The 27,338-nt window shown below is 39.3% G+C and overlaps 1 protein-coding gene across 6 annotated transcripts in view; it reads left to right on the forward strand.

The window, feature by feature from the left end:
• The first annotated feature begins 24,056 nt into the window (after positions 1-24,056).
• The window catches only part of LOC124136555 (golgin subfamily A member 4-like), a 187,315-nt gene continuing 184,033 nt past the window's right edge, over positions 24,057-27,338 (forward strand). For 4 of the 6 annotated variants that reach the window (XM_048393603.1, XM_048393604.1, XM_048393605.1 and 1 more), the window contains exon 1: positions 24,058-24,195. The gene's annotated coding sequence lies outside the window, so the exon portion shown is untranslated. Of the gene's footprint in view, positions 24,196-27,338 lie in introns of all 6 variants that reach the window. The other 2 variants (XM_048393602.1, XM_048393612.1) reach the window with 1 other exon arrangement.

The raw sequence follows: 27,338 nt of genomic DNA on the forward strand, positions 1-27,338 counted from the left end.
ACTCGCGACCACACCCAGAATTTCGTCTGGATAAGAGATTTTACGAGCGCTTTCAGTAATTTACATTCTTTATGCTGAGATTTGTTTGTTGTTTAAGGCCGCAATATTTCAGCTATATGACTGCGGTCTGTAAATAACCGAATTTGGATCAGACAATACGGGGATTCTCATCGTGAGCATTGATCCACGCAAATGAGATACGATGACATGCATCAACCAAATCAGCGAGCCTGACCACCCGATCCCGTTAGTCGCCTCTTACGGGTTTCTCTACCCGCATTTTCACGGGTCTTTTGCGCTAAGACGTCACTGAGACCTTGGATTTGTTCGCTTGCTGGACGCTGCAATACTCTGCTAACACCCGGCAATAATCGACTTAAGACAAGTTAGTGATCAACTGACACGCAGTCGGGTACGGTGGGAAAATAACTACCAAGTCACCGAGTCTGACCACCCGATCCATTTTGAACAAGAATCTAGTCTTCTTTTGCGCGTGGTTAGTGGTCTGAGAGTCCCTGCTCTGTTCTAGACAACATGACAATAGCAAGACGTAGATATTGCTTCATGTAAGTATATAAGTCTCAGCATACTTATTGACAGGTCTACCCGTGAAGATCCGGGTTAGAATAGGTCTTCAGCAACCCATGCTTGCGTAAGAGGCAACTAACGGGATCGGGTGGTAGGGCTCGATTATTTACTAATTTACATATGATTACATTTGAGAAGTAATGAAGGTAGGTGTCAAAAATTGATATATGCATGAGAAACTGACCTTTATGTTTATGTTAGAATATGAATATCATACTTGTGTGTGTTTGTTTTGATGCTATCAGAATTAAATATGTACCAAAGACAAGTATTACGAATGTAAATATGTATACATTCAAAATTATAATTGCCACAAATGATGCAGTACAAACAAAATCAACATGCCTGTATGTTTATCATGCTTATGAAAGAAGAAAGTATTCATTAAACACTGAATTAATGAATGTGTACTGCCATTACTTGTAAATTGTTTTTTTTAATATGGACCTATGAATAAAGTATTGATTGATTGATACAGCCTGCCGTCATATAGCTGGAATATTGCTGAGTGCGGCGTTAGACAAAAAACAAAAAAACAAATTGACATGTCACCGTAAAATAGAGCTGACTGCGGCGTTCAACATAATTCATTTGGAGATTCCAAGGAATAATATAGGCCCCCTGTACACAAAGCATTCTGTAGCAGCTGACCAAGGTGTATCGGGTGTTCACAATGTCTGATTTGTCAGTCTGTGTCATCGTATCCGACGACGTAGGGTGTCACCTCTGAGACCGGCTCTATTATTTTCTACTGTGATCTGAAGCTGTCCTTGTCGAAAGAGGCGACTAACGGGTGGTCGGGCTCGCTGACTTGGTTTGATGCATGTTATCGTATTCCATTTGCGTGGATCGATGCCCAATCACTGGATTGTCGTTTCCAGACTCGATTATTTATACAGACCGCCGTCATGTAGCTGGAATACTGCTGAGTGCGGCGTTAAACAACAAACAAACAAGCTATAGCTGTAATATTGTTGACTGCTGCTTGAATCAATATTCATTCAATCGTGGTTGTCAACAAAGTCACATCATTATTGCGATTAGTTTATGTCAGCGTCAACAAATTTTCACTTTAATTAATTTACACCGCCTTGTTCATGCGTCCGCCCGGAGCGGGGGAGGTCTGTGGTTCGATCTCGGCCGCGTCACCAAAAGACGTTAAAAGGTGTGAAGGGACTTTCACACGGTACAACTAGTTGTATACAATTTGTTGCACGCAACACATTGCATCGTGTGGCAAGTCGGTCCAACTTGTGACGTACCGTATACAAATTGTTGGACGTGAGGTTTACGAAATAGGTCATGCTTAATTTCATGCGACAAGTTGTACATGTGAATGCCAACTAACGGTTTATATGCCTGGCGCTATTAAGGGGCTAAAACAAGGACTGGTCGGCTCGGAGTCGGTGTACTGTGTCTGAGTGGGGTATCCATGTTAAACTGTGGCATGGTAGGTCATAATATCAGTGGGCTAGCATACAAAACCGGTGTGCATTCACGTCTCGAGAGTGAAATAATGTCATACTCCCGACTCCATACCAATGATGTGCATGTAACGCCCACAACACCGAACCGGTCATAGGTTGTGAGGCACAACGGATTTCCGTTTCAATTCGCTAAAGAAATATTTGCAAGACAATGGATGGTTTTGCCGCTAACACTGACCAATTTGAAAGTTCGTTTCTGTCATACATAATTTTCAGTAAACAAAAACCTTTTTCAACTCGAAATGATTTGCAATGTTTTTCATTTCGGAAGACTTTGATGGACGCCAGGTCGATGTTTATTTATGAGTTGCGTCACAGTTTTGTCTTGTAAACAGACATGTCTTGTAAAAAATGTAAGACAGCATGCCCTTTAAAATTGAAGACTGCGACTGTATTTGTCTACACCAAATAATTCTCATTTAAGCCTTGGAATGTCTCAACCAACGAATGATTCGCAATCCCTCAGCCGAAGATGCACACTGATAAATATTGTATCATCCTTTCGAGAGGATCCTTATGACGGAACTTGAACTTCTTATAACAGGACGTGAAATATTCTGCACATAACAGTAAATAATTCATTGCTCTCGTGGACAAACATTGGCCGAGATTCCAGTTCGATGTTTGCCTCCAAAGCCAGAGGCATAAAGTCATGATTATGCCAACCATCAAGTCATCTGGCACATACCGGTGTTAGTGTTTGTTTATTTGTTTGTTTGTTGTGTAACGCCACACTTAGCAATGTTCCAGCTATATGACGGCGTCCAAAAATAATCGTGTCTGGAGCAGACAATCCAGTAATTGACATCATCAGCATCAATCCACGAAATTGGGCATCTTCCCGAGGCAAGGACGATAACTGACTATAGTCATGTTACTTTAATAGTCAGTTACAGTGTGTGAGTGAGTATGGTTTTACGCCGCTTTTAGCAATGTTCCAGCAATATCACGGCGGGGGACACCCTAAATGGGCTTCACACAGTGTATACCCATCTGGGAATCGAACCCGGGTCTTCGGCGTGACGAGCGAACGCTTTAACCACTAGGCTACCCGACCCGCCCGTCAGAATTACATATAATTCAATCCAATAATTTCTATGTTTTATCTTGCCAAGAAACAAAGCCACGGACAAAACGGTAGTTATGCAAACTCAGATTGTGTGTTATAAATCAGTCTTAAAGTTAATACAGACACGTACTCATTACAGAGAGACAACGTCTGACTTGTACACAAGGCTGGAACTTCAGTGTCTGAAATTTTACCCCAGAACATGGATCTTCTGACACCTCTTTACCGTCACTTTAAACTGCATTTCATTTACATCACAGCGTGTCAGTTCAATGTTGTAAAAAAGACCATGCATAGTGACGCATAGACTTGCACAAGTCTCTAAAGCAATAATTATTAGTTTAAATCAAAATTTCTAGATTATGTAAATAATAAGAACAATTTGTCCCAAAAGAGATTGGAGTCCTTAGATCTAGACTTGCGTATTTGGAGGATAGAATAACTATAAATCCATGGACTCATCTTTCAGTACAGCCTTGGAGCAAGGCTAAGTGACGGTGGCCTTACTGTCCCACGTTTACGGTACCGACAGGCGAAAGAAAGTAATCGGGCACATCTAGGATTCGAACCCATGACGGGCGGTTATTATCACGTGAATTGTTTTCTTATAGTATAGAACCGAACTGCTGAAACACAGAGATTTAACAAACTGCACAGTCACCGAACTGTTGAACAACTTTGACCAGAACGGAACTAGCGAAAGCTTCAATATTATTTAGATTACGACGCTCCGGGCAATTCCCAAGCCAAGGGATTTAACTGACTCTTAAACGTCCAGTTTCCGTTATCGAACTAGGCTGCAATTATGGAGTTATGATTTGGCTGGACTAACGAGTCTATGCATAGTCCAATCAAAATCGCTCCACAAAATCGACATCCGGTTCGTAAACAACATGGATTTCAAAGCGCTGATTTCGGTCGACTGCAGGATTTGCATAAGATGTGTACTGTCAACTGGGCGTTGACAGATATTTTCCAAATCTTTTCATGTTTTTAATCAAGGTGCTCACGTGATTTGATGCATTTCGTGAGGTAGGACCCGTTTTATTACAACATATATATCTTGATCATGGATCAGATCGTCTTGACTGGGTGCCGCCATTTTGTTTGAAGCAAATGCACGTGATATGAGAGGTGGAATCTGATTGGTCAATAGGAGGGGCATAGAAGGGACATAACTCGTATCAGTAAATGGTAGCGCTTCGATCGAGCCACGAAATTCCAGCCTAGTTCGGCAAGGGTAGAAACTCTACCCAGAACGGCGAATGGTGGCTACATTGATCCCTGCACTGTAAGCTGAAGTCTAAGACACTATCAAACACTCGCTTATTATACATGTGACACCAAGGTCTGTTTTAATGCACACCATTTAAACACCTTGAGTAATTCTGAGCACCTATGCAAGTTCAATAATATTAACATTGTTCACTTTTTGGGTGCAAGATGTTAATTGATTAAATGCATGTATTCAGTTATGGAACGGCTGATAATGGTAAAACAAGTACCAAAAATATACGTATTTAAGCCCATAAATGTTTTAGTTTATGAGCTTAAAAAGGATAGTTTGTTCGTTAATTTGGCCAATGGGCTTAAATATAAAAAAAACAATTTCGAGTGACACCTGATATCAAATGACATCACTTATCTCTCAGAAGCCACTGAGTTGCATCTTTAACACTCAAAACTGTTTTCAAACTGAAAAGGTTGGAAGAATGATTTCGAATGATAAATAGAATCTCACTCTCGTTCTGTTGATATCAATTATTATATGTTTGATGTAAAAACATAGGAGGTACGATTCTATATATATTTGTTTTACTGTTATTATAACTACTTAATGATATGTTAGTTAGTTTGAGATGACAAATACACTAAGATATTATGAAGAAAGATACATACATACATACATACATACATACATACATACATAATGGGTACTTGTGCTTGCCGTGAAAGGCGACTATGCTTGTCGTAAGAGGCGACTAACGGGTTCGGGTGGTCAACAAGGACTGGTAAGCTCGGAGTCAGTATACTGTGTCTGAGTGGGGTATTCATGTTAAACTGCGGCATGGTATCTTAGTGGGCAAGCACTATAAATCGGCATCAGTCCGGACTGGTACAAGCACACACACACACACACACACACACACACACACACACATACACCTCACTCACCACACACACCTCACCTCACACATCCCACAAGATTAACACTAAATTCCCTTCAGTCAACAGGAAGGTGGACATTTACTTATTATGAAATTGATTATATTACTCAAGCTTCTTAACTTCATGATAAAATAAGCCCGTGAAGATCCGAGTTGGAATTGGTTTTCAGCAAACCCACGAACCCATGCTTGTCGTTAGAGGCGACTAACGGGATCGGGTTGGCCGGTTCACTGACTTGGTTGATGCATGTCTTCGTATCCCAAATGTGTAGGTCGATGCTCATGATGTCAATCACTGGAATGTCTGGTCCAGACTCGGTTATTTATAGACCGCCGTAATACAGCTATTAAGTGCGGCGTCAAACAACATACAATGTTGTATTGATCCAGAGGAATAGAAAATATACGATATCCAAGGCACGAATACTCTTTGAAGCCTGCAAACATTGTGTCGTCGGCACCCGGGGAATAGCCTCGTTCTGCATTTCGCCACTCACGTGTCTCGACTTAAGTCAAAACATTTCATTAAGTGGGAGGCGTGTTTTTAGAAAAAACAGATATTCATACGCAAAATTTGGAATCAAGATGTTATTTACAAATCCTTTGAACGAAAATAAATAGAAGCACTCGCGTCCAAGCGTAACCAACACCAACTATTTTAAAAGGATTATCTCCAGAGTAGGAATAGTAATGAGGAATCTTGAGGGAAATTTCAATTTGGGGAGAATTTATTTTTAGCGCGGAGGGATAAACTTCCAGGAGTGGTGATAACTCGGTGTGTAAACCCCGCCACGTGCACTGGAAGCTGAGGCGGCAGGTTTGCCGTCGGGTCAAGATTTGCACTCTGTCCTGTTATATTTGATGAAAGCCCTTGGAATGTCGTCCCCCTTCCGTCAATCTGAGACAGTATCATATAGCATTGTTCTGCGAGGTACCGAACTGTTGTCATAACTTTCAAGTGATAAAATTCCTGGCGATTCCATACCAAAGTGGTTGATCTGAATTCTTGCCACAGCTTCCCCGTAAATATGGGGTGCCTTTCGAACGGAGACTTAAATTCAGTGATAACGATGACCACTAACAACTTTAATTGATCCAAGTTTGAGGTAAGTTTGACGAAATGTTGGCAATGACATATTTTGTTCTCGTCGTGTTTCTTGTCATCAAGTTGACATTTCGTGTACGCCAGTGGCTCTGGCGTCACATTACATCACTGTCTTGATATTTCGCGTCTGTTTTGAGGTTAATGGCTCAGGAATATTTGGTGCCAGTTGCCCTGTGCAGGGACTGGTTTCATAAAGTGACGTTTGTGCGTGTGTATGCATAAGCCTCTCTTGTGGTATCCCAGTTTGCAGTGTTCGGGACGTTTAACGTTTTCGGTTTAATATTGTCGTTGTCAAAGGCGAACAGCTACTGCAATTAACGCTGTGATCCCTTGACAAATGCTTGACAGAAAACAATGTAGAATTTCGGAATTAACACATGTAATGTTGTATAGACACTAGATTTCTAGTGGAAAACAAGGACTGGTGTGACAATTTTAGAATATCTCAGTTAATTGTATTATGTACCAGGCCTCAGTAAATTAGTCACTACATTTTCATCAACATTTTTCGAACTAAGGTGGTAATTTATTTTAATAAACAAACAGTTGAAGGCATTAACTAATCATGAATATGCATGATTTACAAGAACAATGTGCATGAAGTATTTCATGGAGTGAGTGAGTGAGGTTTTACACCGCTTTTAGCTATATTCCATTAATATCACAGGGGACACCTGAAATAGGCTTCACACATTGTACCCATGTGGGGAATCGAACCCGGGCCATGCCTTCACCACTAGGCTACCCCACCGCTCCTCATGGAGTGAAGAAAGTAGTGACACTATAGGGATATAGTGATAAATATGCAATTTTAGGTTTAAATGAATGATGGATCTAAATGTTATCATAAACATTAAACATGAAAAGGCCTTGAAATATGGGTGTATGTAAAATATGTTAATTTATTCTTGTTGTGAAGTAAAACAAGACACTTTCACAGACTGGTATTGGTGGCATTGTCAGCCACAACACAAATTCCATGAAGAAAAGAGCAGAATTTATTTTCCCTAATCTTAGAGAAAGATTCAAAATGCTCTCATGGACTTAACGACTTTCCAAGCCACGGTAAATATTGAACAAAATATGAAACACCCATCAAACAATTATAAAATCCTGATTCCAGCTCTAATAGGAGACAATGATTTGATCTTATCACAGCAATGATATTTTTATTTGGCGTACCTCTTTAAAATGCCATTGGACACCTTGCATTACAATTACTACTGGCGCTGCAGTTGTAAGTGGTAAATAATGGCATTAATCCATACGCTCTCACCACAGAGGCAAGTTACCTTGAACAGCAGTTACTGGTGTATCTCTCCCTCCCCCTAACCCCCCCCCCCCACCTCTGGTAAATGTCATGGAGCATTGGTAGAGCCGTGTAGTACATCCCATGGCATATAGGGGCTATACCACACTGCCTTGGGGGGAAAAGGGTTCAGTGGACTGCTAAGCTTTGATACAGTTCATGGATGTTATGTTGATGGACCAGTATTGGATAACTGTGGGTGAGAAGGATCTATAGACAGCTGTCACTGGGCTGTGATACAGGTATGTGTGAGGTTACACTTATTCTATTGCTTGAGGGGGAAAGTGTTTATCTATGGTAGAGAGGATACAATCAGGTCCTGGGTATGAAGGCTAAAGTTCTTTGACTGAAGTTCTCTGTCTAAAGTTGTCTGACTAAAGTTCTCTAAAGTATCTGCCTCTATATTAATAAAGGATAAAGTGTTTGGATCTGTATGACATAAGGGATAATGTGTCTGCATCTCTATTCATTGAGGATAAATTGTCCATCCCCTATGACAAAGGATGAAGTGTCTGACTCTGTATGACAAAGGATAACGTATTTGGATCTGTATGACATAAGGGATAATGTGTCTGCATCTCTATTCATTGAGGATAAATTGTCCATCCCCTATGACATAAAGGATGAAGTGTCTGGCTCTGTATGACAAAGGATAAAGTATTTGGCTCTGTATGACATAAGGGATAATGTGTCTGAATCTCTATTCATTGAGGATAAATTGTCCATCCCCTATGACAAAGGATGAATTGTCTGGCTCTGTATGACAAAGGATAAAGTGTCTGGCTCTGTATGACATAAAGGATAAAGTGTCTAGCTCTGTATGACATCAAGGATAAATTGTCTGTTTTGTTGGGAATAATAATAAATTGTCTGAATCTATGCCTTAAAGGATAGTGCCCAATTCATTATGACAAAAGATATAGTGTCTGATTCTGTTGGTATAAGTGATAAAATGTGTGATTCCCTATCGTATGAAGGATATAGTTTCTGGTTCTCTATGCTATAAATGGTAAAGTGTCTGTTCTCTATGGTATAAGTGGTAAAGTGTCTGTTCTCTATGGTATAAATGGTAAAGTGTCTGGTTCTCTATCACATGAAGGAAATAGTGGTTGGTTTGCTATTGTAGAAGTGAAAACAATTGAAACAGTTGCCAATGGAAAGTAAACAACCAAATAGTGATGAAAATTACGGTAATCTACGTTTATAACGAACACGCTTATAATGAACTGATGTATGTAACCTGTATTTTGCCTTGTTGGTAGCATGCAGGAAAACAAGCAGAAGCTGTGATTGAACAATCTTTATTGACTGAGATCAATAGTCTTTAATGGGAACAACTGACTAACAATAATTGATTATGGTTTGAAATTTGAATTTGAAATTCTGACAGGTTAAAAAATCTGCTGGTAATCAAGTTTGCTCATTTGTTTTGACAAATGTCTCAAAGTTTCTGGGGCTGTGGCCTTGAAAACATTGGTGAGGATGCTTGTAAATGTATCTCTTATAACTGGGACGAAATGTTATTGCTACTGTTCACAAGCAACTCGGGTTAGGTATGCTCCCAATGTATGGTCCCAATGAAGGCGACCCGTGAAGACCCGGTTAGAATAAGTCTTCAGCAATCCATGCTTGCCGTAAAAGGCGACTATGCTTGTCATAGAGGCAACTAACGGTATTGGGTGGTCAGGCTCGCTGACTTGGTTGATGCATGTCATCGATCCAGACTGCGTGGATCGATGCTCATGATATCAATCACTGTATTGTCTGGTCCAGACTTGATTATTTACAGACTGCCGTCATATAGCTGGAATATTGCTGAGTGCGACGTTAAACTAATAAACCAACCAACCAACCCAATGAAGGCATGAGCTGTAGGGCACAGTGTCACCAAATCAGCCAGCCACAGACACCCAATCCCCATTCTATTGCCATTGGGGCACAATGACATCAAATGGTCCAGGCCACAGAGTTGACACCCAGTTTCCAGTTTAGTTTAGCTTTTGCCACAAGGATAATGGTATTTGACCCTGAATCCCCACACAATTACCTGGTATTACTGGTCAATGCCGGTATGTCTGTATATAATAATACAATCTCATTAAAATCAGACCTTCGCTACCGCTAAACAAAGATCTGAAGACATCCCATTAGGGGTCACATCAGAGCAACCTTTCATCCGACCAATCCGAGTGTTGCTTACCAGATTATGAAAGTGACAGTCGGAATGTGATTTCTAATCATACAACCTCAAAAACTTTAACACGGGGTATTCCGAACGATAGTTACGGGTTTAACTAACAACTGTATCCATCCAATCTAGACCATCTATTAGCCATTCCAGAATGTTCTTTTGTTCAGGTTTCAAATTTGTAATCGAGAATTCGTCAAAATATGTTTTGAAGCGTAGTCGCCAATTTGAAATTTGTGCCATAAAGCACAAGAAAGCTGCCTTCTGATTGGTCATTCCATTGGTCAGTCAAAGTTCGCGCAAGGTTGGTCTGACGTGACCCGTAATGGGATGTCCACAGATCTTTGTTTAGCGGTAGCGAGAACTAAGATCTGATTTTAATGAGATTGATAATAATATGGTAGAGACCAAGACGGTAGTGAGAGCCTCCAGCAGGGGTTTCACTGAGGACTGAGAAGGGAGCGTTACATGTATCCTTAGACACTGGCAGTCAAGTAAAAACATATCCAAGATGGAATTCTTTGAACTCAAATAAGTCAGAAATTCTGTAGAAACTATTTCATGCTTGACCAATTTATTTTCTTGAGTGATTATATGGAGTTCCAGTATTCTGCACTTTTAAATTGTGCGTAACTCCATGACTTGCATGAACCTTAGAACGAGTGTATATATACAAGTGTTCCTGATAAGTCTGTGTTATAATTATAGAAATAATACACAATGTATTAAGTATACATATATTGTATATTGTAACAGCAGAGCTCCAGATAACTTTATGAGCAATCTTAATTGGGTTATTACATTTTTGGGGGGGTAACCAATATTTCTTCACTCATCTATTCATCAATCTATTGGGTTTTTCGCAAAATAAGTGAACATTTTAAGATTTGAAAAAAAATGAAATAATGTTTTAGATGTATATAACTGTTCTAAATATATAGGCTTGACTTGGAAAGTAAATTAGCTCGTAATTGTGTTTCGGAAATTAGCTCCTTTGTATGCATGCTGAAAAAGCTTTATTGGGTATTTACGCATGGTGTTTTCAAACATTTGAGTTTTTCATTTAATGCATGCTTTTCTGTACGCAAGTTAATTGAAAGTAATTGGGTTTTGAACATTTTTGGGGGGTATTTTGCGCAAATACGCTTCTTATCTGCAGTTCTGTAATAGAACCGGTGGAATGTATGGGCATCATGTCATGCTCCGCACTCAACACTTTGTTCAAGATAAGCAGTTTGGTAAAAGTTAAAATAGATGCATGATATACAGCTCAAAAGAAGTGAAGGACCTACAATCTTTCATATTATATGACTTATCTGGGTACAATGTGTGAAGTCCATTTCTGGTGTCCCCCGCCGTGATATTGCTGGAATATTGCTAAAAGCGGCGTAAAATCAAACTCACTCACTCACTCACTCACTCACTTAGTTAATCTGTCGTAACTATATAGTAATATAAAAGTTTGGGTGGTCCTTAACTTTTTTTTAGTAGTATATTTCTATGGTTGTAGCATCTGCATTAATTTTTTAAATTTAACTAGAAAAAAAAGACTTTATCGTGAAAACGGCATGGTCCATTTTGTAGAACTATGAGAAACAAGACATGTCTGCTGCCTGTGCAAGACAAGTTGAAAGTATTTATATACTTAATAGGACAAGGCGATGTTTATCAGGGTTGATGGCGAACATGTGGTTCCGATGAGCACAAGGTGATGTGTATAGAGACACCTGGTGAGAAACTGCCTCAACAATAGGAAGGGGAATTATCGCCAATAGCAAACAGGTGAAATCTCCAACTGGCAAGGTGTTAGGTCTGCTTGGTGTTGTGTCTTGTGGGAAGGTGTTGTAGTGTGTGTGAGGGGAGAGGGAGATATGTTGCTGGGTCTGATACAGTTGATGAGGTTTTGTGTGCATGGGGGATGGTTCTTCGTGTTCTGTTACTGAGTGTCAGACTGACTGATGATCCCTGGTCTTTGGGTAGGTTGTAGACAATATGGTCTACAAAATCTTTTATTACACAGCACATTTCTCTCCTCCAAAATTGAAAAAAATACAAAAAATTCTGATGCTGATAGATTGACTGGACTTGCTTTTATATAAAAATAGATAGGTTTTGTTTTCATAAATTATATATATCGATGCTCATGATGTCAATCACTGGATTATCTGGTCCAGACTCGATTATTTACAGACCGCTGTCATATAGCTGGAATATTGCTGAGTGCGGCGTTAAACAACAAACAAGCAAAAACATATATTCCAAGTCATTGTGCAGGACTATGTCTGTTGTATTGATCTTTGTTGTTTGGGAGGGTTGGTTATAGGCCTCTTTGAGCACGACTCCATCCATGTCATGGCTAAGAATGCGATTCCCGCATATGACCTGTGTGTAGACTTGCACAAGTCTCTAAGGCAATAATTATTAGTTCAAATCGTAATTTCTAGATTTTAGTTACAAGCGTCCCTGTAAGAAACTGGAGTCCCTAGTCCACATATCTAGACTTGCCTATTAAGAGGATAGAATTACATCCATGGACTAATCTTTCAGTACAGCCTTTGAGCAAAGCTAATGTGTGTGCTTCTGACATGTCTGAACCAGGTTTTTGACATGAAGCAGTTTCAACTAGCCTTTCCGGTGAACGTTAATGGTGCCGTGGGTAAATTTGGTAATCTTTACATGGTTATCGAGATATACATACAATGTCAATATAGACCAAGGTAAGCTGTAGATCTGATGGTGCTAAATTGAATTTTGAACCAAACGTGCAGCGTGAGGTTTTGCAATGTTACCTGCATGTCGTCACGCCCTAATGGTCCGACTCTGTAACTTGGCTGTCAGACTGCATGTCGTCACGCCCTAATGGTCCGACTCTGTAGCTTGGCTGTCAGACTGCATGTCGTCACGCCCTAATGGTCCGACTCTGTAACTTGGCTGTCAGACTGCATGTCGTCACGCCCTAATAGTCCGACTCTGTAACTTGGCTGTCAGACAGCATGTCGTCACGCCCTAATGGTCCGACTCTGTAACTTGGCTGTCAGACTGCATGTCGTCACGCCCTAATAGTCCGACTCTGTAACTTGGCTGTCAGACTGCATGTCGTCACGCCCTAATGGTCCGACTCTGTAACTTGGCTGTCAGACTGCATGTCGTCACGCCCTAAGGGTCTGACTCTGTAACTTGGCTGACTGCATGTCGTCACGACCTAATGGTCCGACTCTGTAACTTGGCTGTCAGACTGCATGTCGTCACGCCCTAATGGTCCGACTCTGTAACTTGGCTGTCAGACTGCATGTCGTCACGCCCTAATGGTCCGACTCTGTAACTTGGCTGTCGGACTGCATGTCGTCACGCCCTAATGGCATTGATTGTTGTTCATGCTCTTAATCACTTGTTTGTCTTGTCCAGATTTGATTATTTACAGGCAACCGTGATCTTTCTAAAATAATGCTGACTTTGACATTGAAGAAACCAGTGTCTTCATAATAAGAATGTGTTCTGAGGGCATTATGTAACCATGGTAACAGTTAAGCTCAGATCTCGCCGGCGATTTGATTCTAACTGACCTAATAGTAGATATGGATTGTTATTTTTTCTAAAATTAAAGTAGATTAACTCTCGGTCTTGCTTCTGCCAAAAGGTGGATTTGTTTCTGATAATTGTCATTCAGTCTCATTCAAATACAAGTAGACTTAGTTTTTAATCCTTGGTTCCTTAAGCAGAGAAAGGATACACTACCTGATCTCGTTGAATAGCAAATTGAGGAAATTCCAAGTCAGGTCATAGATAATAAAATGTTGATATTTTGTTTATGAGAAGTGTAGAACGTTGATAAGCTTGTGCACAGAACAGGCTAACATTGTGATGTCTTCGCTGAGTCAACTTGTTTGAAATGTCAGTTATAAATATATGTATCACAGTTTGACATGCACTTAGAAAATATCATCCATGCACACGCTGTCAGATATGATGACGGCAGAAAATGTCAGAGCAGGGGGAGCTCAGTGCACACTCAGTGTGGATGTTGTGTGTGTGGATGTTGTGCAGATGTTGTGTGTGTGGATGTTGTGCAGATGTTGTGTGTGTGGATGTTGTGTGTGTGGATGTTGTGCAGATGTTGTGTGTGTGGATGTTGTGCAGATGTTGTGTGTGTGGATGTTGTGCAGATGTGTGTGTGTGGATGTTGTGCAGATGTTGTGTGTGTGGATGTTGTGCAGATGTTGTGTGTGTGGATGTTGTGCAGATGTGTGTGTGGATGTTGTGCAGATGTGTGTGTGTGGATGTTGTGTGTGTTGATGTTGTGCAGATGTTGTGTGTGTGGATGCTGTGCAGATGTTGTGTGTGTGGATGTTGTGCAGATGTTGTGTGTGTGGATGTTGTGCAGATGTGTGTGTGGATGTTGTGCAGATGTGTGTGTGTGGATGTTGTGTGTGTTGATGTTGTGCAGATGTTGTGTGTGTGGATGTTGTGCAGATGTGTGTGTGGATGTTGTGCAGATGTGTGTGTGTGGATATTGTGCAGATGTTGTGTGTGTGGATATTGTGCAGATGTTGTGTGTGGATGTTTTGCAGATGTTGTCTGTTTGGATGTTGTGGAGATGTTGTGTGTGAATGTTTTGCAGATGTTGTCTGTTTGGATGTTGTGGAGATGTTGTATGTGAATGTTTTGCAGATGTTGTCTGTTTGAATGTTGTGGAGATGTTGTGTGTGTGGATGTTGTTTTGAATTTTGTTCTTTTGTCATGTCCATCAAAACAAGTTGATCTGATAATTAATTTAGGGATGAATTTAAGTGATTTAACAAATAACATCTTTCTGAGGCAAGGGAGTCATCTGACTATAAATGTCCACTTTCCACCCTTGCCAAACTAGGCTGGAATTTTGGAGTTATATTTTGTCTAGGTTAATGAGTCTATTCGTGGTCCAATCAAAATGGCGTAATGAAATTGACATCCAGTTTGGGAACGCTGGGCAGATTTCGGTTGATTGCAGGATTTTCAAATCATGTGTACCGCCAACTTGGCGTCAATAGATATTTTCCAAGTCTTTTCGTGATATCTTTATCATTGTGCTCATGGGATTTGATGCACTACACAAAGTAAGACCTATTTTATCACAATAAAGATTTTGATTATCGATCTGATCGTCTTGACTGGGCACTGCCATTTTCTTTGAAGCAGATGCAAGTGATATGAGAGGTGGAATCTAATTGGTCAATAGGAGGGACATAACTTGTAATAGCCACTGGTGGTGCTACTGAGCTCAGAAATTCCAGCCTAGTTCGGCAAGGGTAGAAACTGGACTTTTACAGTAAGTTAACTCAATTGCCACAGGAAGTTCTTCATGAAATATTCTATCTCACGTGCATAGCTTCTATCTGATAAAGTATCATGGTACCATATGATTGTGCTTTGTCAGCAATGAAAACATGATCTCAACTGATCAGTTGTGACAAATTTTCATGGAAATAATCAGTGGTTTTATTAAGAAATAGGTTCTCAGAAGAAATAAATTCCAATAGCCACAAATAACCAAAAGAAACTTTTGAGTCAGCAGCTATTTTTGATTTGCAGCTTCAGAGAAATCAAAGCCAATGGCAAGAAACCTTTTTTAAACTAGGTGTGTCTGAATGTTGATGACTTGTGATGATCCTTAACGTGATATCAAATCGAAAAAACACATGTTCCATTTGCACATTTCAATAACAAACAAGCCCTTAAGAATTGTCGGTACAGTTGTTCCCAGATAAGCCAGCTATCAGTTTCACTGTCTGTTAAACAGTCAGGTGGAATGTTTATCATGGACATAAATACAGAACATCTTCGATGTTTATGACCTCACCTGTTGTAACTGTAGCAGGTTGTTCCACTTTGTTTTATTGTTGCCCGGAAAGCAGTATCTCCCAGAAACTGCTTTCCCACCCACTACTTTGATATTTTTTTCTGACGCTAGGGGAACAGCATCAAAAACGTTCTTCTAAAGATGAAAGATGAAAGGTTGGACAACAAACAGAAAGTACATATGTTTATTTCCATAGGGAATATGGAAAAGAAATATGGTATGTCTTTCACCACATCAGAAATAATAATTACTTTTGGAACATGGCAGAACAGTTTAAGATCAGCGTCTGATGTGATCATTTGTTGTGAACATGTCTGTCAGCAAATACCTCAGCTGTTATGACTATCTTCCAAAGGTTTGGAAAGATTTGGTAGAAATAGCTTTATTGCTGCCCACCTTGAATGGCTGGGTGTACAATGGAGTGTTCCAATCACCACAGTCATACCAGACAGATGGAGTGCTAATAATTACATTTGGGGCGGTCGGGTTGCCTAGTGGTTAAAGCGTTCGCTCGTTACGCCGAAGACCCGGGTTCCATTCCCGACATGGGTACAATGTGTGAAGCCCATTTCTGGTGTCCCTCGCCGTGATATTGCTAATATTGCTAAAAGCGGCGTAAAACCATACTCACTCACTCACTCACTCACTCACTCACTCACTCACTCACTCACACACTAATGATTACATTTAGTCAATAAAATATTTTCTTTATTTTGTTTGTTTGTTTAATGCCGCACTCAGTAATATTCCAGCTATGTGAAGACAGCTGCAAATAATCAAGACTGGACTTGACAATCCAGTAATGGCCATGAAAAATAATCTACAAATTTGGGTTAAAATGATGTGCGTCAACCAGGTCTGTGAGCCTGACCTCCCGATCACATTAGTTGCATCTTAAGACAGGCATCACCACGGTTGCTGAAGATCAATTCTCACCAGATCTTCATTGGGGCAATAACATCTATAATAATGCTCAACTTTTGGTAGGGATAATCAGATGTGTCAGATATTTTTAAGTATACACTTGACATATTGCGAGAATCCTTTTTGTGTGGAGAGACGAAAATATCCCTATTACAAGTAGTATACATAAATCATTTCACTGGGTCTCATTTGCATGATAATTAGGAATGGATGCCTATAATATCTCCTGCAAGTTCCTTTGGATGCCTGTGAAAATCTGGGGTATTCAGCAACCCATACTTGCCGTGAAAGGCGACTATGTTTGTCGTAAAAGGCAACTAACGGGATCGGGTGGTCAGGATGGCTGACTTGGTTGATGCATGTCATTGTATCCCAATCGTGTGGATTGATGTTCATGATGTCAATCCCTGGATTGTCTGGTCCAGATTTGATTATTTACAGACTGCCATCATATAGCTTGAATATTGCTGAGTGGGGCGTTAAACAACAAACAAACTTTGGATGCCAATGAGTATGGACATTGGAATGATTGAAACTAATTGAAATGAAGCATTTCAGAGTTTTGATATTTCGGTTCTGTTTCTGTCCAGAAAGTCCATGTCAAATTTTCTTAACTCAGTGACAAAGTTCAAACAAGAATTCTCCATTAATACAATACCCAGATGGAACCAGTGAAGCCTTTAATAGGCATAAGTCACACAATTACATGGAGTAAAAGCACTGAATGAAACATACCAAATTTGCACCTTGCCCAAAGGTACAGTACATCTTAATTCTTTTATCCCACAATGAGTGAGTGAGTGAGTGAGTGAAGTTTCCTCTTTTTCGATTGATTGATGTTGGTATGAAGAATTTTGGTTTGTTGCCAGGAAATATCATGGTCAGGATTGTTGATGAGGTTTTCTGAAAGGTCAGATTCCATGTCATCCAGACCATACCAACATCCATTACTGGAGACGGAAACTTCAAGAGACTATAGAAATCCAAACAAACAAGTCAGCCAATGGGTACTCTCCTTTAAATCCCATTGGCTTCTTCTGTTATCTTTGTACGTTAATCGTACCTTGAGTAAACACCTCTGCCTGTATATATATTCACTCAATACGCTTTCTCAGCACTCATGTGATGAAAGGGCAAGAAGTTGCCCTGAAACGTCGCTAGAAAGAATAACATAGCTTTCATCTCTGAAAGTTGTATGTCTCCAAGGTCTTCCTACTTATAATGTTTGTTTGTTTGTTTGTTTGTTGTTTAATGCTATATTTCAGGTATATGATGGTAGTTTGTAAATAATCGAGAAAACAACAAATACATCAATGTAATGGCCGAGTGTGAATGTGTTTTTTTTCCAGATGAGCCTAGTCTGCTGCTACTACTACTACTACTACTACTACTACTACTACTACTACTACATTGTTGTTTGTTTGTTTGTTGTTTAATGCTGCAATCAGCAATATATTCCAGCTATATGATGGCGGTCTGTAAATAATCAAGCACTCTGGACCAGACAATCCATCATGAGCATTGATCCATGCTATTGGGATATGATGACATGCATCAACCAAGTCAGCAAGTCTGACCACCCGATCCCGTTAGTTGTCTCTTACGGCAAGCACAGTCGCCTTTTATGGCAAGCATGGGTTGCTGAAGACCTATTCTAACCCAGATCTTCAGAAGTTACTTAAAAATGCCTGTCAAAGACTTGATTATGCAGAGCGGGCTGCAATGAATGTAGGCTCATTGATCCCATGATTCCTTTACTGCTAAGAACACAGGTGTCTTCATTTCCTGATACACTTGATGCAAGGTAGGACACCTGGCTCGACACCTCACTCAGGTGTCTGTTACATAAAGCCACATTGTAATATAAAAAAAACAACTCTGAAAGATGAGCACACATTCTTTTATATTTCAAGGTTCCTGCAGCCTTGTTGACTTGGTCAGCCATGAGACCAATCAGTATCTCCATCTAAGTGGAGCTTGCTCAAATAATTCCATGGATGAGATTACTTTGGGCATGTACTTTCCCTGCCATGTTACCTCTAGTCTGTCATTCAGACCCTGAAACAAATATATCCAATACCGTCCATGCAAGTCTATAGTATTTGGCAAGTCTAGTTTACTGCAGTGTTTGAAAATGAAGATATTCTCTGGGCTCCTTTTTAACAACTGTTTTTATGTGTAAAGTATGTTCATTACAGAGGCTAGATTAGACTAACATTTAGTCTCTGAAATGTTATATTACACAATATCCTCTAAAAATTATAAATAAAAATTCTCTATGCTGATTTCATAGTAGACTAACATCTAGTCTCTGAAATGAACATGTCATACTGAAAAAAACAACAGTTGTTCAATTATCTTAATGATACTGCAGAAATCTAGACTTGCCAAACATTATGGACTTGCATGGGCTGTATTTGATATATATTTGTATCAGGGTCTGTAAGACAGACTAATTTCATATGTGGAATAGAGCTAGCTAGAGCTGGCTAGACTTGCTTTTGTATGTGTTTCTAGATTGTTTTTTTTTATAAAATACATATATCCACCATCATGGTGCAGGATTAAGGCTAGATGTGAGTCTATGGTTTTTCTTTTGTTTGCTGTAAACTGCTTTCTATCACAGAATGAACCTGTGTTGAGTGTCTGGAACACGGAGAGTTGTCTTGTCTTACAGACCCTGATACAAATATATATCAAATATAGCCCATGCAAGTCTATAATGTTAGGCAAGTCTATATTACTGTAGTATCTGAAAATGAAGAGAGTCACTGGGCTCCCTTTTATTATATTTTTATTAAGATAACTGAACAACTGTTTTTTCTGTATGATATGTTCATTTCAGAGACTAGATGTTAGTCTACACGGAGAGTTGTCAGTGAGGTTACAGTGGCCTCATGTATTTTGTTACAGCTGTGATGGCAGACATCCCCCACCCCCTCCCGAACTGGAACCTGTCACGCCCATGCATATTGGTGACAGCTGATCCACAGTGGCAAACATTCATAGCTGTAGTACATGGGGACAAAATAGCTCTCTTGGGGGAAGCATGTATTGAAAACTATATACAAGTTTGTTGCAGCACATTGTTTAACGGCCATTAGCGTGTATGTCAACAACATATATGGAACCATAGCTTGTCATATTTTGAAACGGACATTTTGTGAAGTCTAGACTAGTTGTCTGTGTATTATTTCATGAATGATACGAAACTTCCTAGATTTGAAGATACATTAAGAATGTTTAAGAGCTTCAGGAAGTTACTGTTAATGGTGGAGGAGCCACATTGCCTCAGATTTTTTAAGGCACTGAAGAGGAAGCCTCAGGATACAACATCTCTTTGTTTCTGATGTTCATTTTTTCATGATGATTACATTTGGAGTCTCAATGATACGCAGACTGTGGCGTTAACGCCCTATGTGTTTTTCTGAAAACATTAATTAGTTTACGTTGGGTAAAATAACAAAGTAGACTAAAGTCTATATATCTCCAGCCTTTTAAATATGTGTATTCAATCTCAAGTCACAAAAAAGATATATACCTCATACCAAAAAAGGCTACTTCTCAAGTTTGTGAGTACAACTGACATTATCATTGATCACTAAATCAAGGTGATCACTCTATTCTTTAAATGCTTTCAATAACTTCAAGAACATGGATAAGTAATGGTACTTCTCAATAAAAAGTCATTTTCATTTGATAAAGCAATGTTACATATAGTATTTTCAATCATAATTCCATATCTCTATATCATAATTCCAAAATAGCCCCCAAATTCCTGAATTGATCTATGATCTGTGCCTGTGTTTTTAATAAGCTCGGTTTTATGAGCCACGGCCCTCTGTTGGGGTATGATGTTACACAATGAGCCACATCCCTCTGTTGGGGTATGATGTTACACAATGAGCCACATCCCTCTGTTGGGGTATGATGTTACACAATGAGCCACATCCCTCTGTTGGGGTATGATGTTACACAATGAGCCACATCCCTCTGTTAGGGTATGATGTTACACAATCAGCCACATCCCTCTGTTGGGGTATGATGTTACACAATCAGCCACATCCCTCTGTTGGGGTATGATGTTACACAATCAGCCAAGGCTCCAAGCATGACCACCATATCAATGTTGTTGCCTCTCAAAATAGACCTAGGTTACTGGGGATCTATCAACATGGCAGTCCCACAAGGTTGTGTCATATACATCTTCCTGAGGCAAGAGAGTTAACTGACTATAAAAGTCCAGTTTCCACCCTTGCCGAACTTGGCTGGTATTATGGAGTTACATTTTGGCTGGACTGACGAGTCTATGCATCATAGCCCAATCAAAATCGCGCAATTGAAATCCGGTTCTTAAACTGTTGTGCAGGTTTTGGTCGATTGCATGATTTGCAAAGCATGTGTACCGCCAACTCATTGTCAGCATATATTTTCAAGATCTTTTAAAGTTTTTAATCAAGGTGCACACGTGATTTGATGCATTTCTGGATGTAAGACCCCTTTTATCACAATATAGATCTTGATTATCGATCAGATTGTCCTGACTCGGCACCACCATTTTGTGTGAAGCAAACGCAAGTGATACGAGAGGTGGAATCTGATTGGTCCATAGGAGAGGCTTAGAAGGGACATAACTGGTAATAGCCACTGGTGGCGCTACGATCGAGCCCAGTAATTCCAGCCAAGTTCGGCAAGGGTGGAAACTGGACTTTTAAAGTCAGCCAACTCTCTTGCCTCAGGAAGATGTGTCATGTAGGATGGGCATACAAAGTTTCATCAAGAAATATTGAAAGGTTTATGAGTAATGCTCAATAAAATGTAACCCTCATTTCCAAGTCCAACTTATTTTTGAATACACAATGCCATTTAGAAAGTGGTCAAATACCTGATATGTATATAAAGTTTCATGAAGAAATTTTTTAACCTTTTTTTTCTCTCGTGTAGTTGTCCGATTTTCGATTACGAGCACTGATACTACTTAATTTTGTTTATCCGACATACTCGTTAATCCGACATAATTAACTGCAACCAACCATGTCGGATTAATGGGACAGTTGTTACTACTTATTATTGCCTTGGAAACGCGAATCTAGAAATTGCAATGAAGCACCTGAATAGAAAAAGACACGAGATCAGCACATGCCTGATGTGTTTTCAGAGTTTCATGAAGAAATAGGATTTTTTTATTGATCATGCTCCAAAAACAATCCCAACACACATATGAACTCAAGTCCAAATTGTTGTGGAAACACAATATTGTTATTAGAAATTGAAAATTCCTGAATAGCAAATTTAAACGGCAACCGTTCAATGCATGCCTGATGTATAAACAAAGTTTTCTGAAAATATATTGAATGGTTTATGAGTTCTAGAAATGAACCCTACCATCATTTTAACTAAATCCAAAGTATTGCCATGGAAAGCAAAATGTATAAATTTTGAATACTCCTGAAAAGCAAACAACATCAGTTCAATCCATGCCCTATGCGTATATAAAGTTTCCTGAAGAAATTTGGAACAGTTGGTAAGTTTTGCTCCGGAAACGAAATGTGAAAGATGGACGGAGATGGGCAGGGGTCACAACTCCACAAATTTGTTAAATTAATTTAAGAGGTAACCATTGCCATTTTGATTGTTTCTGCAGTTGAAAAGAAAATCACAGGTTGAGGTGTGAATATTTTATGTTCAGCCAGTGTCAAGGACACCTGCAAGTTGTTCCAGCTAGCAGAATCCATTTTCTTGAAATCTCAAGCTGTGAGGAAATGCTTTTTCCCCTCCCCCTGCAGATATATGTTTACACAAGATGAGAGACAGAAATTACACCTATTAGCCTGTTCAGACCTCCATGCTGGAGAAATACAAACAGACTAAACGTCAGAACATGGAGTCTGGAGGGATACTTTAGTGTGCCAACATATTGAGTCTGAATTACATCGCTACTGCTTGTTCGATGCCACACTTTATTATGTCTGCTCTTTAGACAGGAGAGAAGGAAATTTAATGAAAGATGGAGCTGCTTATAACTCTCAGGTTTTGTTTATCCGTAACAGATCTCTACAGATCTGAATCAGGTATGCTAGAGGGCAGACGGCATAGTTTAAAGTAGGATGTCCCTGACAACAGCTGTTGGTTATATTCTTGTGATGTATCTACCCAGAACGCTGCTGAAACACGGTGGAGCAGAGACTTTTGTTCGTCCAAGGCGATGCATCACAATTTCTTCAGTTCTCTTTTTTCCACTCTCAGTGAAAATCAGTGAAAGTTTCGGATGCTTAAATGATTATACCTTTACAATGGGGCAGAATGTTGAGGGCAGGAAATTGCCCAGCAAAACCTATCTCTTTAATTTAATATATGCTATTTAATTAAGGTTTCAACAATAGTACAAACTGAAATCTATTTTCGATTGAAGAAATGTATCATATTTAAGTGAGCAGTGCATTCAGGATATTGGTGCCTACTTCACTTAAAACTAGAAAATGAATTAGTCTGGCCATATCTAAACACATATAAAAGATGGAAGAGCTTAAAACACTTCAAATTTAAGGTGAGGTGAGGTGAGGTGAAATTGGGTTTAACGTCGCATCCAAGATTATTGCATTTATATAGCGACGTGCATGCACGTGGCTGCTTGTACTAGTCCGGACTGATGCCGATTTATAGTGCTAGCCCACTGAGATACCATGCCGCAGTTTAACATTAATACCCCACTCAGACACAGTATACTGACTCCGAGCTGACCAGTCCTTGTTTTAGCCTCTTAATGCCGAGTGCCAGACAGGGTAACAACAAGTACCATCTTTTAACGTCTTTTGGTATGACGCGGCCGGAGATCGAACCCCGGACCTTCTGTTCTCCGGGCGGACGCTCTACCACTCGACCACGGAGGCTGTCTCAAATTTAAGGAATCTGATGCAGTGGGACTCCAATTACCCTAGAATATAATCCCAGGCACTGTTACTGTCATGCCAACATTAAACATGTACAATGGGAAAAAACAACATTGCAATACATGTAAATGTGTATTCTAAGTGGAGCTGTGATTATGGACTATTTATTTTCTGAGTCGGTAATTCAATCATTAATAATCATAAACATGCACTACATATTTGAACTGCACTGCCCGAACACACAGGCTCTGTTTCCACAGCTATGTAAATGGAGGCCGGACCATCCATGATCATTATAATGAGGCCCATTACACTGACTATATATTTTCTCAGCAATTATGTTAAATGTCATTGGTACAAATTACACAGTGGAGCTAGGTATTGGCATATGTGTGGTATTTTATAATTGGTGTTTGTGCAGCAATTATGTTTGATTAATGTAGCAGATAATTAAATAACCGTTAAGATATTTGTGTTTGTGGATCAGTTTGGTTGAGGTTTCGGAGAGGAGGGATACCCCTCCTCGTTGCCACTGCTAAGAATAGATGTATGAACAAGATGCTGGCTACACATTCAAGTGACTGATTTCGGATGTAGCCGGCATGTGAGGCTGACCAGCTCTCCAGAGATTGTGAGTAGTTTTGTGGAAAATATGTTTAAATTTCAGTGGCAGCCATTTTCTTTTGCATCAATTTGAACGTAGGGATGACAGGAGAGTAGGTACTTGTGAAGTAATCTGGAGCAGTACTCTCATGCGTTCAGTCAGTGGCTTACATGGCATGGCAGTATTGCTGTGCGTCGTCAGGCAACAAACATATACTTTTTATGCAAATTGTGTGAGTGGTGGGTGCTACTGGTAGGGCAGGACATTCTTACCTTTTTTGCAAATACCTGGTGTCATCACTGATTTTCAGTGATCCATTCATATAATGTTTACTGTTGTTTTGCCTTTTGCGCCATATGAAATGTTTCACTCACTCACTCACTCACTCACTCACTCACTCACTCACTCACTCACTCACTCACTCACTCACTCACTCACAGAATAAACCTTTTTACCAATTAAGCTCTTGGTCAAATTGATTGGCTGAGTGATCTTGATCTCTTGAGAAACGGTATATTCCAGCGTTTTATTCACTAAAAAAGAGTCACTGAAATGATCCCCCTGCTGAATGCCATATTCCATGGATATTATGGTCAATATATGTCCAGACAGAGATCTTGATGAGTTCCAGTGACTAGCAGCTCTGTCTTCATGGCATAGTCAATCTAGATAATGGTTGGCACCTTGTCTGGGTTTCTTGCACTGAACAATGAAGACTTACTGTAACTCCAAAGTACTTTGGGTTGGTACTTTGTGGCAAAATGAGACGTTTGGACAGATTGTAGACTTAATTTTTTGCCTTTTATTATTCTTATTTTGAAGATTTTCATTTTGTTGCTTTTGATCCTGGTGTTGTGTCATTGTTGTGAATGTGATAGTAGAGGCAGATAACTAAACTTTACTTTCTTGTCTTCAAGGTATGATATGTAAACTTAGGTTTGATTCATGGTACCACTGAGATGGCTTGTCAAGGTATTTTATATATCAGAGCTCCAGATTGTGTTTCATATTGTCAATACGTGGAATCAGTGTTAGATCCATCATGTGGAGTATCCAAAGTATATACCTTTCTCAAAATATTGTTAACTGTTCACTAAATCTGAATTACATGTGCCTGCATAAAATTCTTTGAATGTTTGTAACTGGTATATAGCAAAAGTTCTTAAAAGAAGAATTTTCTAAAAGAAAGTATAAAGAATTCAAGGATAGTGTTAGATTCGAGGATAGTGTTAGATTCAAGGATAGTGTTAGATTCAAGGATAGTGTTAGATTCAAGGATAGTGTTAGATTCAAGGATGGTGTTAGATTCAAGGATGGTGTTAGATTCAAGGATAGTGATAGATTCAAGGGTAGTGTTAGATTCAAGGATAGTCTTAGATTCAAGGATAGTCTTAGATTCAAGGATAGTGTTAGATTATTTCCTTCTGGCTATTCCCCTTTCTTTGTCAAACATGTTAAAAAGGTAGGCCTTGGCAGTTTCACAGTCAGATGCCTGTTTCTTTTTATTAATTTTCATTTTCACAGCCCCAGGGTGTAGTGAGACCCAGATATGTCCAGCTGGGCAGGGGGGAGAGTCCATGCCAGGCTGTGGGCTGTGTGATCTAGCACTGCCTCGGCAGGGAGGGAGGGAGTTTCTATCACATATCTTAATGCTCCAGAGGCTTGCTGGAATATTGCCACTTCAATCAGTGTGCTGATAAAAAACACGGAAGGGAGAGGATTTAAGGCTATTTCTGACCCATGATTATCATTTGTGTTTTCAGGGTTTTTTTCATCTAGAGGAGACAGATAAAATGGTCATATATCGTTAAACGGGGAGGGGCATGGTTTGGGGTTTGGGGTTCTTTGAGGAGAGATGATAACTGTTATCCGTGCACTATGTGTCTCCCCTCTTGGGCTTTCCTATGTGACTGCAGGGTGTGTGATATGTTAGACTGTCAGACAAGTGGACTTGCATTTTTAGCTCACCTGACTGAAAGTGTCGTAAATATCTTCTCCCCAGAAACCACATACAGTAATCAATCAAATTGAAACTTTATGATAAGATAGATAATATTTATTGCAGAAATGTTCCATTACAGGGCAGCTGCAATTTTAAAAGACAAGACATTATGATTCATATATACATATATACAGACATACATAATTTACATTCCTATAGACACATACAAAAACAAAACAATCAATATTACATATTTGATGATATTATTGTACATAAAATGTCAACGGTTGATTATGAAGGGGTATTTATTGTTTGAAATGATATATATGGAAACAAATGCAGTTGATATTGACTGCTTCATTATTTGACAGGATGTAGTGAAATAATTTGTCTTCATGACTGGACATTTACATTTACATTTTGTCTGGATAATTTTTCAAAGAGTATATTTCTTTCTTGAGTGTGTTTAATACAGTGAAGTAAGTAGTGTTTTTCGTCATCAATGGTTGAACATGTAGAGCATAGCCTCTGATGTAGTGGGGTTGTCGGCTTTGTATGTCTTCCAAGTTCAATATTTAATTTATGGTTACTTAATCTTAGTTTAGAAAAGTGCACTCGATATTTTCTTACTTTACAGTGACTGAGATAGGGTTCTAATTTTATTTCATTTATGTGTGTGTTCCACACAGTTTGTTCTAGGGTCTGAATCGGGTTTTCAATATGGGCAGCAATATGAAAAACTGATTTATTATTCATGGTCATTTTTGTTCAAAATATATTGAAATTAGGTAAATATGTTGTCAGTAGTGAGGTTCAACATTTATATTCCATTTGTTGCGAGATTGTAATTTAATTTTTGCCTTGAGTTCTTCTATGTTTAAAATTTAATGAAAATAGGTACATGTTTAGTGAGTAGTGAGTACTAAAACATATTTTCCGTTTTTTCACGATATTTTGTATTGTAATCTTTCTTTGACCTTTGTACTTTGACCTTTGTACTTTGACCTTTGTACTTTGACCGTGCTTCAAACTTCTCTCAAAATTGTTTTCCCTTGCATGGTCAAACATCATCTCCTCTGAAACCACTGAAGCAATGTAGCTTTAACTTCACATGCAAGTTTCCAGAAAAAATGACAGTTGAATGTGTTCAAGAGGTTCTAATGCCAGTTTCAATATGGCGGCCTCATCAGCCATATTGTAAAAGCTATTTATGTCCATTTTAAAGTTC

Source organism: Haliotis rufescens, unplaced genomic scaffold, assembly GCF_023055435.1.
Source record: "Haliotis rufescens isolate VD_foot unplaced genomic scaffold, xgHalRufe1.0.p SCAF_12, whole genome shotgun sequence".
Taxonomy (NCBI): Eukaryota; Metazoa; Mollusca; class Gastropoda; order Lepetellida; family Haliotidae; genus Haliotis; species Haliotis rufescens.